Genomic DNA, 10,345 nt, shown 5'->3' with positions numbered 1-10,345 from the left:
GAGGCCTGGGTGTCCGGCGGGCGCGGGGCGGGCGGCTGGGGGCGGGAGGAGGCGCCCAGGAAGGCGCGGAGGCTCAGGGCTCCCCGCCCATCTCCAGACCCGGCCTGCCCTGCCAAACTGGTTGAGGGCGGGTGCCCCCCGGGGAGGGCGGGGTGCCGGGAGGAAGGGCCCAACCACAGGGTGCAGTGAGCGTCCCCGCAGCGCCCCACCGGGCCCTCCTTCCTCATTCTGGAGAACGGGCGCACTCCATCCTCCCGGGGCCTCTGACGCCGCCTCCAGGCGGGCCCCGGGCGCACCCCTCCTTCCCCTCCGCGGAGCCGATGAGGGGAGGTCGAGAGGTCGGGGCAAGGCCAAGGAGGATCTTTTCCGAAAACGGGCGGAAGCCAGGGGGCTCCCGTGGAGGGGCCGTCTCAGGTGCACGGCGCCCCGACTTCCCAATGGGCAGATGCAACACTGAGGCACAGGGCCAGGAAGTGAGTTGCCCGGGCGCCGGGCGGAAGAACAAGCCGGGGCCCGGAGTCTGCTGTCGCCCACAGGGCCCCAGGCTCTCAACGCTGACCAGGCAGCTTCCTTCTTCCTTGCGGACGAGGACCGAGTGCCCACTGTGTGCCAGGGACAGTGCCGAGCACAGCAGGGCACAAAGTGACAACACTAAGCCTTACGTTCTAGATGGAGACGCAGATAAGGAAATACCTGTTTAACATTCAAGGCTGTTGGATGATGGTACATTCCGAGCGAAAAAGAGAGCAGAGCAGGGGGTAGGGCACGCTGGGTGCTTGGGTTGGGGCTTTAAATAGGGGTCAAGGAAGGTCACCAGGAGGGGGAGGCGGACAGGCAGCCTAGGCACAGGGGGACCTTGAGGGTCGAACGTGCGGTTCAGGGACTTTCCCCACAAGGCCATGGGGCCACCTGCCCCTGCCCCCTGGGCCCCCGGGACCCTAGAAATAGGACGGTGACACATGGCTGCTTTCTGGATGGGCACTCACAGCCAAAGGGGACGTCTTGGGTTGTGTCCAATCCAGCAGATCTTTGCCCTGTTTGACGGTAGAAACCCCGCTTTGAGAGGTTCTAGAAGGCTCTAGAAAGTTCTGGAAAACCCCTCCCGCTGGAGATACACATAATTCGGGACACCTCTCGGATGGCACCAGCAAGGCTCAGAGAGGGTGAGTGATGTGCCTGGAGTCACACAGCAGCAACCGTCAGCCCTCCCCCACGGCAAGACCCGCAAGACCCGTGTGGTTTTCTTTGCTGTTGATTCATAACGAACAGCAGATGGGAAGTTGGATAAGGGCCCCCGTTGGGTCACTGGGGCTGGCAGGCGCTGCCCTGCTCACCACCCCACCCCCACCCACAACCGGATGGCTGTGAGGAGAGGTGCTCCCCAAAGCCGGAGGCCTGAGTGACTTTCCACCCTCCGGGCAGATGAAAAGCAGAAATAGGTCTGAGCCACGCAGAGCCGGGAACAGCAGAACAGAAATAACCAGCTTGGCAAAAACCCGGAGGCCAGGCTGAGTCACAGACCCGGATCCAGATGCGGGCACCAGGCCCAGGACCCTGAGGGTCACCAGGCCCCCAGCACGCCACGACGGGACCCAGGTGGCATGGGGTCTAGCTTAACGTCTTCTGTGGCTCCCGCTCACTGGCCTCGGAACAAACGGCCGGGGTCCTCGATCCCCCCCAGTGGCCCGGCCTCCGTGAGTTTCTCCGGCTTCAAAATAAATCTCCTTTTCGGTTCCCTTAACTTCTCCCCTCCCCCCACCCCGTGCCAGGCGCCAGCGGGAATCTGTCACGTTTTAGTTCATTCGGGAATAGCAGGGCGAGCTCTTGCATATTTTTAAGACACACACACACACACACACACCCCGCATAAAGCATGAATATATAATCCAATAAATTCTTGTGAAACTTGCATCCACTTGATCTGAACCCAGGTGAAGACTGAGGATGTCACCAGCCCCAGGAAGTGCCCAACGGTCCCCAATGCTCTCACTCCTACGGTGTCTCTATGTTTGGGGAGTAATTTTTGGTAATAAGATTTATCTTGTTTGTCTTTCTTTCTTTCTTTCTTTCTCTCTTTTGAAGAGAGAAAGGGCACAAGTGAGCGAGGGGCAGAGAGAGAGAGAGAGAGAAGCCCGCGAGGGCAGAGAGAGAGAGAGGGAGAGAGAGAGAGAGAGAAAATTCCACACAGGCTCTGCATTGTCAATGCAGAGCCCAAAGCGGGGCTCGAACTCATGAACAGTGAGATCATGACCTGAGCCAAAGTCGGATGCTTAACTGCACTGAGCCACCCAGGCGCCCCCAGACTTATCTTGGTTTTCATTCTGAAATGTACGTGGCGTCGTGTTCACTTTCTTTGGTGTGCGGTTCTGGGACTTTGACAAAGGCACACAGCCATGTAAATTGTCACCCGAACAGACGACGGAATGTGCTCCCACCACCTAGAAATACTCCCTCCAGGGACTCCTTCGTCGTCAGACCCTCGCCTCCTCCCCAGTCCCCGGAAACCACTGATCTTTGTTGCTATGATTTCTAAAGTACTTTTCTGGAGGTCGCACAAATGAATGCTGTTATTAGGTAGCTTTTCAGACTGGCTTCTTTCACGGAGCATTTGAGATCCGTCCTCTGCAAGCTGGGGGTGCACCGGGGACCCGTTCCTTCCGGCTGCTGAGCGGTTGTGGGGCCCCACACGGCAGTGCTCACCCACAGAACACACGGGGGTCGTTTCTAGGGTGCAGTGATCACGAACAGTGCTGCCGCACACGTACGTGTTCAGGGTTCGGACGAACATCCGTGTTCATTTCTCGGGGAGAAATTTCTAGCAGGGGGATCTCCGGGCCAGAGGAACCGTTTGGCTTTGTGAGGAACTGCGATCGGTTTCCCAAGTGGCCACCCCAGTCTGCATCCCCCCCCCCCACGCCACCCCCCACCCAGCGATGAATGAGGTCCAATTGCTCTGTGTCGTCTCCAGCACTTAGCATTGTCTGTATTTTTAGTTTTGGCCATTTTCAGACGTGTGTGTCTCCTTATGGATTTCGTCTGTGTCTCCCTGAGGGACCAGTGGCATTGAACACTCTCGCGTGTGTGCACACGACATCCGTGTGTGCTTCTTGGTGAAGCGGCCGTCCTTTCAGTGCCTTGTTTTCTTATGACTGTGTTTGGAACATTCGTTGTGCGGGCGGGACGCAAGTCCTTTATTGCGCGGGTGGTTTGCAAATGCTTTTCTCCCAGCCCGTAGGTCGGGTTTCCGTCCCCTTAATTGTGTCTTCCCTGGAGCAGAAGTTTTAAACTTCGATGATGGTTCAATGAATCGAATTTGTTTTTCACTTTATGGATTATGTCTTGGGTGTTTTATCTGAGAACTGTTTGGCAAACCCGAGGAGGTGGAGATGTTCTCCGATCTTCTCTTCTGGGAGTTTCATTGTTTTACATGTTACATTTAGAGCTACGACCACGCGGAGTTCTTTCTCGCATGAAAGTAGATGTTCTTCCCCTCCTCCGACTCTTGATGTCGGCTCAGGTCGTGATCTCAAGGTCCATGAGTTCGAGCCCCAGGTCAGGCCCTGTGCTGACAGCTCGGAGCCTGGAGCCTGCTTCGGATTCTGCGTCTCCCTCTCTCTCTGTCCCTCCCTCACTCATGCTCTGTCTCTCTCACCCTCAAAAATGAGTAAATGTTAAAAAAAAATTTTTTTTTAAGAAAAACAAAAGAACGGATGAATTGACTGTGAGATATTCACCCAAAGGAATGCTGCGGCCACAGCTGGCGGTGAGGATTGACAACCCACAAGGACACACAGCACTCTGTGTCACACAGATGTGACACTGAGTGATAGATAGAAATGACTCACCACAGTTCATCTTGCGCAGCTCTCCTCAGATAAAGTTCACAAATGGAGAAAAGGAAACACAAATTTTAGGGTAGCTTAATTCAGCTGTACATTTGTAAAGAAAAGCAAGGAAGCTGAATTTAAATAAGTAAATTTAAAAAAACTAACTTGAATTTAAAGACAGAAATTAAAAAAAACTAACTTGAATTTAAATAAACAAATTTTTAAAAACCAAGTTGAATTTAAATAAATTTAAAAAACCGACTTGAATTTAAAGACATAACTTTAGGGGCGGCTGGGTGGCTCAGTGGGTTGAGCATCGACTTCAGCTCAGGTCACGATCTCATGGTTGGGGGGTTTGAGCCCCACATCGATGTCTCTGCTGTCAGCACAGAGCCTGGGGTCCCCCTCTCTCTGCCCCTCCCCTGCTCACTCGCTCTCTCTCTCAAAAATAAACATGAAAAAATTAAAGTGTTACTTTCTTTAAAAAAAATAAATACATTTTTAGAAACTGTTATGTAAATAAGTAAATTTTAAAAACCTAGCTTAAATTTAAATAATAAAAAAAAAAAAGCAAGGAAGCAAAGAGGGACATTACATAACAGAATCGATTCACAGAGGACATGGCCACCGGAGCGTGTATGCACGAGGCACAGAAAAGCAAAATATGAAAGGCCTGAAAGGAGAAATCCACAGAGCCACAAATCTGCTCCCAAACGTTGACACCCCTCTCTCCGTAATCAGTAGAATAAGCGGGCAGAGTATTAGCAAGAATATAGAAGATCTAAACACCACCATGGACCGCATAGACTCGGATCAATATGGTGATGTGATTTTTGGTAAATACAATGACAATTCAGTCGAGAGATGGCAGTCTTTTCATTTATTTATTTTATTATATATATATATATATATTTTTTTTTTTTTTTTTTTTTTTTTTTTTTTTTTTTGAGAGAGAGAGAGAGAGAGAGATCACGAGCGGGGGGATGGGCAGAAAGGGAGAGACGACGCCCGGATCATGACCTGAGCAGAGAGATCAAGAGTCAGTCGTTCAACGGACTGAGCCACCCAGGCGCCCCAACGCTTATCTATTTTAAGCAGGCATATAATTTTTGCGTTCGTTTCAGATGTACAACGTGACGATCCGATATTTGTGCCCATCGTGAAACCATGACACGATGGGTCTCGTTAGGGGACATTTCGTTTTCCCGGGATGAAGGCTCCTAAGATCTCCTCTCATCCACGTTCACATGTGCGGTACAGTGTCACTAACCACGGTCGCCAGGCCGCGCTAGCCACCCTGTACCGCTGACGGGCGCCCGGTTAAATTTCAGCCTGGGGCTGCAGCGAGCGGGGCAGCGGTGGACATGTGGCCCAGGCCGCTGGTGACCGTAGGAGCGACCCTGCGCGGAGAGAAACCTAACTGGGGAACGGTGGCTTAGAAGGGGTTTCCCAGGGACTGGCTTTGGCCACGGCGCATGCGCCACGTACGCTCCCGGAGCTGCGTCCGTTCCTTCCCGTCTCCTGTTTCCCGAACGGCACGCGCCTTGCTGCGTCTCTGGTTTTACGAGTGTCCTTTGTGCCTAACAAGAATACGATCTGTACATCGTTCCCAAGTACCTCCCAGTCCTCGGCTGCCGGGAGTACTGGCCGCTGAGGGCCACGGCTGTCCCCGCCGGCCCTTGGCCACACCTCAGGTCCTGCCCACCCCCCGGCAAAGGCCCGAAGTCAATGCCGGGATAACAAAGTTTTTAACTGATCGTTTCTTTGGAGAAGACGCGAAAGTCTTCCTGCCGCGATTTCACTGCTAGTTTTATACCCAGGAGAATGGCAAGCGCTGTTCAGGCACTTGCGTACCTGTGTTCACAGCGGCATCATTCACAGCCCCAGGTTTCCGTCGACAGGTCAGTGGGGCAGGCTTCGTGGGCGTAGCAACCCGGTGCTGCAGGTTTTCCGTCTTGAAATTCCCCTATTTTTTTTTTTTTTTTTTTAAACAAAGATCGTGTGTTTTCATTTAGTTCGTGTCCGCGCCTCGCTGGACCGGCCGCGGCTGGCGCCCATGTCTGGCGAGCGCTGGCCTACCGTCAGGGCAAGGAACTGGCCACTCCGTGCCTTGGTTTCCCCATGAGAGGAGGAGGAGAGGCCCTCGCGCGGAAAAAACGCGCGTCCGGAGCCTGCCGGTGTGCAGGAAGGCCGGAGAGCTCGAGAGCGCCACCTGCTGGACGCGGCGGGCGTGACGTCCAGGTGCGCCGGCTGCGTCGCGGGGCCTTCTCCTCCCCGCCTCACTTCCTGGATCCTGCCCCCTCCTCTGCCCCCACCTGGTGCAGCCCCCATCACGCCCGCGGGGACCAGAGCAGTCCCCTCCGCCGTGGATCCCCGGCTCGGGCCTTCATCCCTCCAAGTCCGTCCTCCCCATGGCGGCCATCGGAGGGCGCCCGTGAGCACCCGAGTCAGGTCTGGCCCTCCTCGGCCCGCAGCCCTCCGGGTCGCCCACCTCTCTGGGGGGAAAGCCCTAGTCCTCCTGAGGCTCTCAAGGCCCTGCAGACCTGCCTCTGCCCCTGCCTGCCCTCCCCTCCTCCCTCTCTCCCCCTCACCCACTCTGCTGCAGCCACGCGGGCCTTCTCACCGTTCCTCCGACGTGTGAGCCCAGTGCGGCCCCAGGACGTTTGCACGGGCTGTGCCCCGTGCCTGGGGTGCCCTTCTCTCACGTCATCATTGTTCCCCATCCGGCTTCCCTGCTGTGTCTGGTGCCACAGCCTTCAAGGCCTATCCCACTGATGAGCGAGTGCGGAAAGCTGGAGGAGGCCGTGCAGAGACTGAACGCCTTGGACACGGCCGGTGGGAGTGTGAAACGGGGCGGCCGCTGTGGAAACGGGTTGGTGGTTCTTCAAAAAGCTAAATGTAGAACTACCGTGATCTGGCGATTGCTGGTGCGGTCTGTAGTCACTAGAACGGAAAGCAGGCTCTCAGCCTGATGTTTGCACACACAGGTCCCCTTCAGCACGATTCCCAGTCACTGAGACGTGGAAATAACCCGAGTGTCCACCGACGGTAAAGCAGAAAGTGGCTCATCCATAAAATGATCATCCAGCCTCAGCGAGGAAGGACGTCCTGCCGCCTGCCACCACGTGGATGGACCCGGAGGACACTGCACAGTGACAGGAGCCAGACACAGGACACGTCCTGCGCGACCCCACTCACAGGGGGTCCCCATAAGAGTCCCGTCCACAGAGGCAGAGAGTGGATGGTGGGAGCCAGGGGTGGGGAGTCCGTGCTTCATGGGGACAGGGTCTCAGTCTGGGGAGATGGAAAGTTCTGGAGACGGATGGAGGGTGGGTGCGCGACAGTGTGTGTTTGATGCCGCTGGGCAGCTCAGCGGTTAAGCGTCCAACTTCGGCTCAGATCATGATCTCGCGGTCCGTGAGCTCGAGCCCCGCGTCGGGCTCTGTGCGGACAGCTCAGAGCCTGGAACCTGCTTCGGATTCTGTGTCGCGCTCTCTGCCCCTCCCCACTCATGCTCTGTCTCTCAAAAAATGAATAAACATCAAAAAAAAAATTTTTTTTTAAATAGTACGTTTCTTTGAAGTAGGCTCTATGCCCAGTGCAAGCCCAGTGCGGGGCTTCAACTCATGAGCCGCAGACCCAGACCTGAGCTGAGATCAAGAGTCAGATGCTCAACTGACTGAGCCAGCCAGGCGCCCACAAATGGTACATTTATGTGCACTTACCACTTTTTAAAAAGGAAAAAATCCGAGGAGTGGTTGCGGAGACTGGCCTAATACAGGTGGGCGAGGAGAACATGTTCCACAAGAGCATCCCCCACGGCCCCCACGGCCCCCACCGCGAGTAGCAAGCCCGGCCCAGAACCGGGCTCCTCGGTCCCCCGCCCCCAGTGAGGAGGCGCTACTCTTGCACGATGCTCTAGTCCCGCAGCACAAATGAACTTGAAGCCAGGGTCCAGAAAGAGGCCCTCAGAGCAGGGGCCCCGATGCCACAGTCGCTGCCCGGGGCCAGAGGCACAGGCATATCCCTGGGCAGCTGTGGCCACGGGTCCCAGGAGCTCAGACACCTGGCCAAAGGTGCTGGGGTCCCAGCCAGATGCACAGACACCAGGCAGCCCCCTGCAGACCCTCGGCACCAACACACTGCCCAGCACCCACCACGGCCAGCGATAGGAAATAAGCCAGAGGGGGCCACGGCATTTAGGAACAGAATTTATTCCAATTTAAAACAGAATTCATTTCAGGAGAAAGATATGAAAAGTCAATTTCCATCAGGTGTCTCTGGATTAAGGGGTCAGGGCCCCGACACGATGAGCAAAGCCTGCCGTCCAGCCCGCCCGACCTCGGCAGCCTTGGCCCCAGGACGTTGGCATTGAGCTAACGTGCCCATCCCCCAGCGCTCACAATACATGCATTTCAAATGACAAAAGGTTTAAAAACAGTATTTTTATATAATATTCTTCTTTAAAATAGGTTAAGGTTTAAATCGTCTGAAATCAGGCCTGTGTAATATACAAGTATAACCGGAGAACGTCTGCCGGCGGCGGGAGGATCCCCGCACGATCCCCGCGCGGCCGCGGGGGGGGGGGGGGGGGGCGTTGGCACTGGGAGCAGGCGCGGCTTCCCCTCTGCTGGGGATCTGACGACGCAGCGGGAGGGGCGGGAGGCCGGCACTCTCGAGAAAGCCCACCAGGGTGTAAAACAACACAAACCAACCTCACAAGATGGGCAAGGGAGGGGCCCAGACCACGTGGTCCCCCCGCTGACATTGGCACAGAACTGGTCTCGCACCCACCGCGGCGCACAGCACCCGCCCCCCTCCCAGGGTTCCGGGAGCACCAGGCTCTGGCTTTGGGGTGCTTGGCATACTGCTCCCTCTGGGAAAAGTGAATACTTTGGGTGCCTCAGGCCCGCGGCTCACGTCACCCTGAGAGCCCAATCCTGTTCCCTGGCGATCCAGGCCCCAGAGAGGCGCTAAGACATGGAGGTGCCCACCCAGCCAGGACCCTGCGTTCCCCGCTGCCGGCCCACAGCACACACCTCGCATACACACATGGCACAAGGGCCCTTTCGGTAGAGGCACCGAGGGACGACTGGCACAGAAATTGGGGGCCCTGCCCCCCCTGCCAATTCTGCCCCCAGAGAGGGCCGATCACCAGGAACGCAGCCACCCCGCCCTCCAGGGACTCTGTGCGGGAGCCCCAAGACTCGTCCTTTCTCCTCCCGAGCACAGAGGAAGTGGGCCAGGCACACAGGACCGGCGTCCGGGCTGGTGGTTGAGTTGTTTCTACCGTGTTTGAAGACGGCCCCAATAAGCAGCAGCCACACAGACCGCTAACGCGCCGCGACCAGATGTCCTGGGCGGGTCCAAGGCATCACCGGCGGTTCATCCCTGTTACTTTGTGCAAATCAAAACAACCAACCCACAGAAAAACACTGTAGTGCTTGCCCAGTCTACATCAGATGAAACAGCCACCTCATCCCACCCACCCCCCCCCCCCCGCCCCCAAAACAGCCCCCTGCTTGTTCCCACCCTCTGAGCCCCTCGGAAGAAGGGGGCTCAGGCAAGGCGGCCCCGGCTCTGGCTCAGTGCGTGGCCGTGGCCGTGGCCAGGCCTGGAAACCACCAGGGGGCCGAGGCGCCAGCTACCGGCGTCCACGCGGCCTGGCCACCGCGGGCCCTCGATGGCTCTGGGCAAAGTGCGTGTGCTGCGTGCTCGCTTCCCGGGGTGGGGCTCGGGGCGGACCCGCAAGACGTGGGGGCAAGTGCTTGCTGCCGGAAGCCTCCGAGAACCCCCGCCAGGGGCGACTCCCCCGCTCCTGCCTCCAGGGGACAGACCTGAGAAGATTCTGAAAAAGTCCCCACCCCACTCGCACTGTTTCCAAACTGCTTTCAAAACAGAACACATCAAAAGTGACTCCCAGTCCGAGGGGGCCTCCTTCTGGCCTCCTGGATGCAGCGGGGTGCCCTCGGCCAGGGCCGGAGGGTACGTGACCCTCGGGGGCGTGCGGATGGCAGCCTGCAGGGCCCTGGGAGGGCCCCCCGAGGTCTGCGGGGGGCGGGGAGGGCTGAGAGCCAGGCGGTCTCCTTGACCCAAGAGTGGGCACACTGCGTTTTCCTTCCTCACCAAAAAAAAAAAAAAAAAAAAAAGGTTAGGCACTTCCCAGGGCGGGCAGCGGGGGGCGCCACCCACCCCCACTTCTTGGAGTCCAGGGTGTCAATAACTTAGGAAGAGAAAGAGAGAGAAGTCACAGTCCCCAGGCCTCCGCCGCCGCCGCCGCGCCTGTGAGGGGAACGACCGAGAAACGAGGGGAGGGCAAGCCGGGGAGTCCGAGGCCGGCGGCTGGCTCTGTCCCCGCGTGACCGCCGGGAGGCCGCCGGCCCGGGGCCGCTCGTCTCCACTTGTCTCCATCCGTTCTTCTGTTTCCTTTTTTTTTCTTTTTTTCTTGTTTTATTTTTTTAGAAAAAAGCGAGCCCCGAGTCAAGGCCAAGAAAAGGCGGCCTTGCCGCTGACACAGG

At 57.0% G+C, this 10,345-nt stretch overlaps 1 long non-coding RNA gene across 1 annotated transcript; it reads left to right on the top strand.

Annotated features, from left to right (window-relative positions):
- The first annotated feature begins 53 nt into the window (after positions 1 to 53).
- Positions 54 to 2,026, top strand: LOC122236530. The gene is made up of 2 exons (XR_006214572.1): positions 54 to 758; positions 1,023 to 2,026. It is a non-coding gene; the product is annotated as an uncharacterized LOC122236530 (long non-coding RNA).
- The last annotated feature ends 8,319 nt before the right edge of the window (positions 2,027 to 10,345 follow it).

This window comes from Panthera tigris, chromosome A2 (assembly GCF_018350195.1).
Source record: "Panthera tigris isolate Pti1 chromosome A2, P.tigris_Pti1_mat1.1, whole genome shotgun sequence".
Taxonomy (NCBI): Eukaryota; Metazoa; Chordata; class Mammalia; order Carnivora; family Felidae; genus Panthera; species Panthera tigris.
Note: the sequence above shows the minus strand (reverse complement) of the source record. Positions and strands in the feature narration are given on the sequence as shown.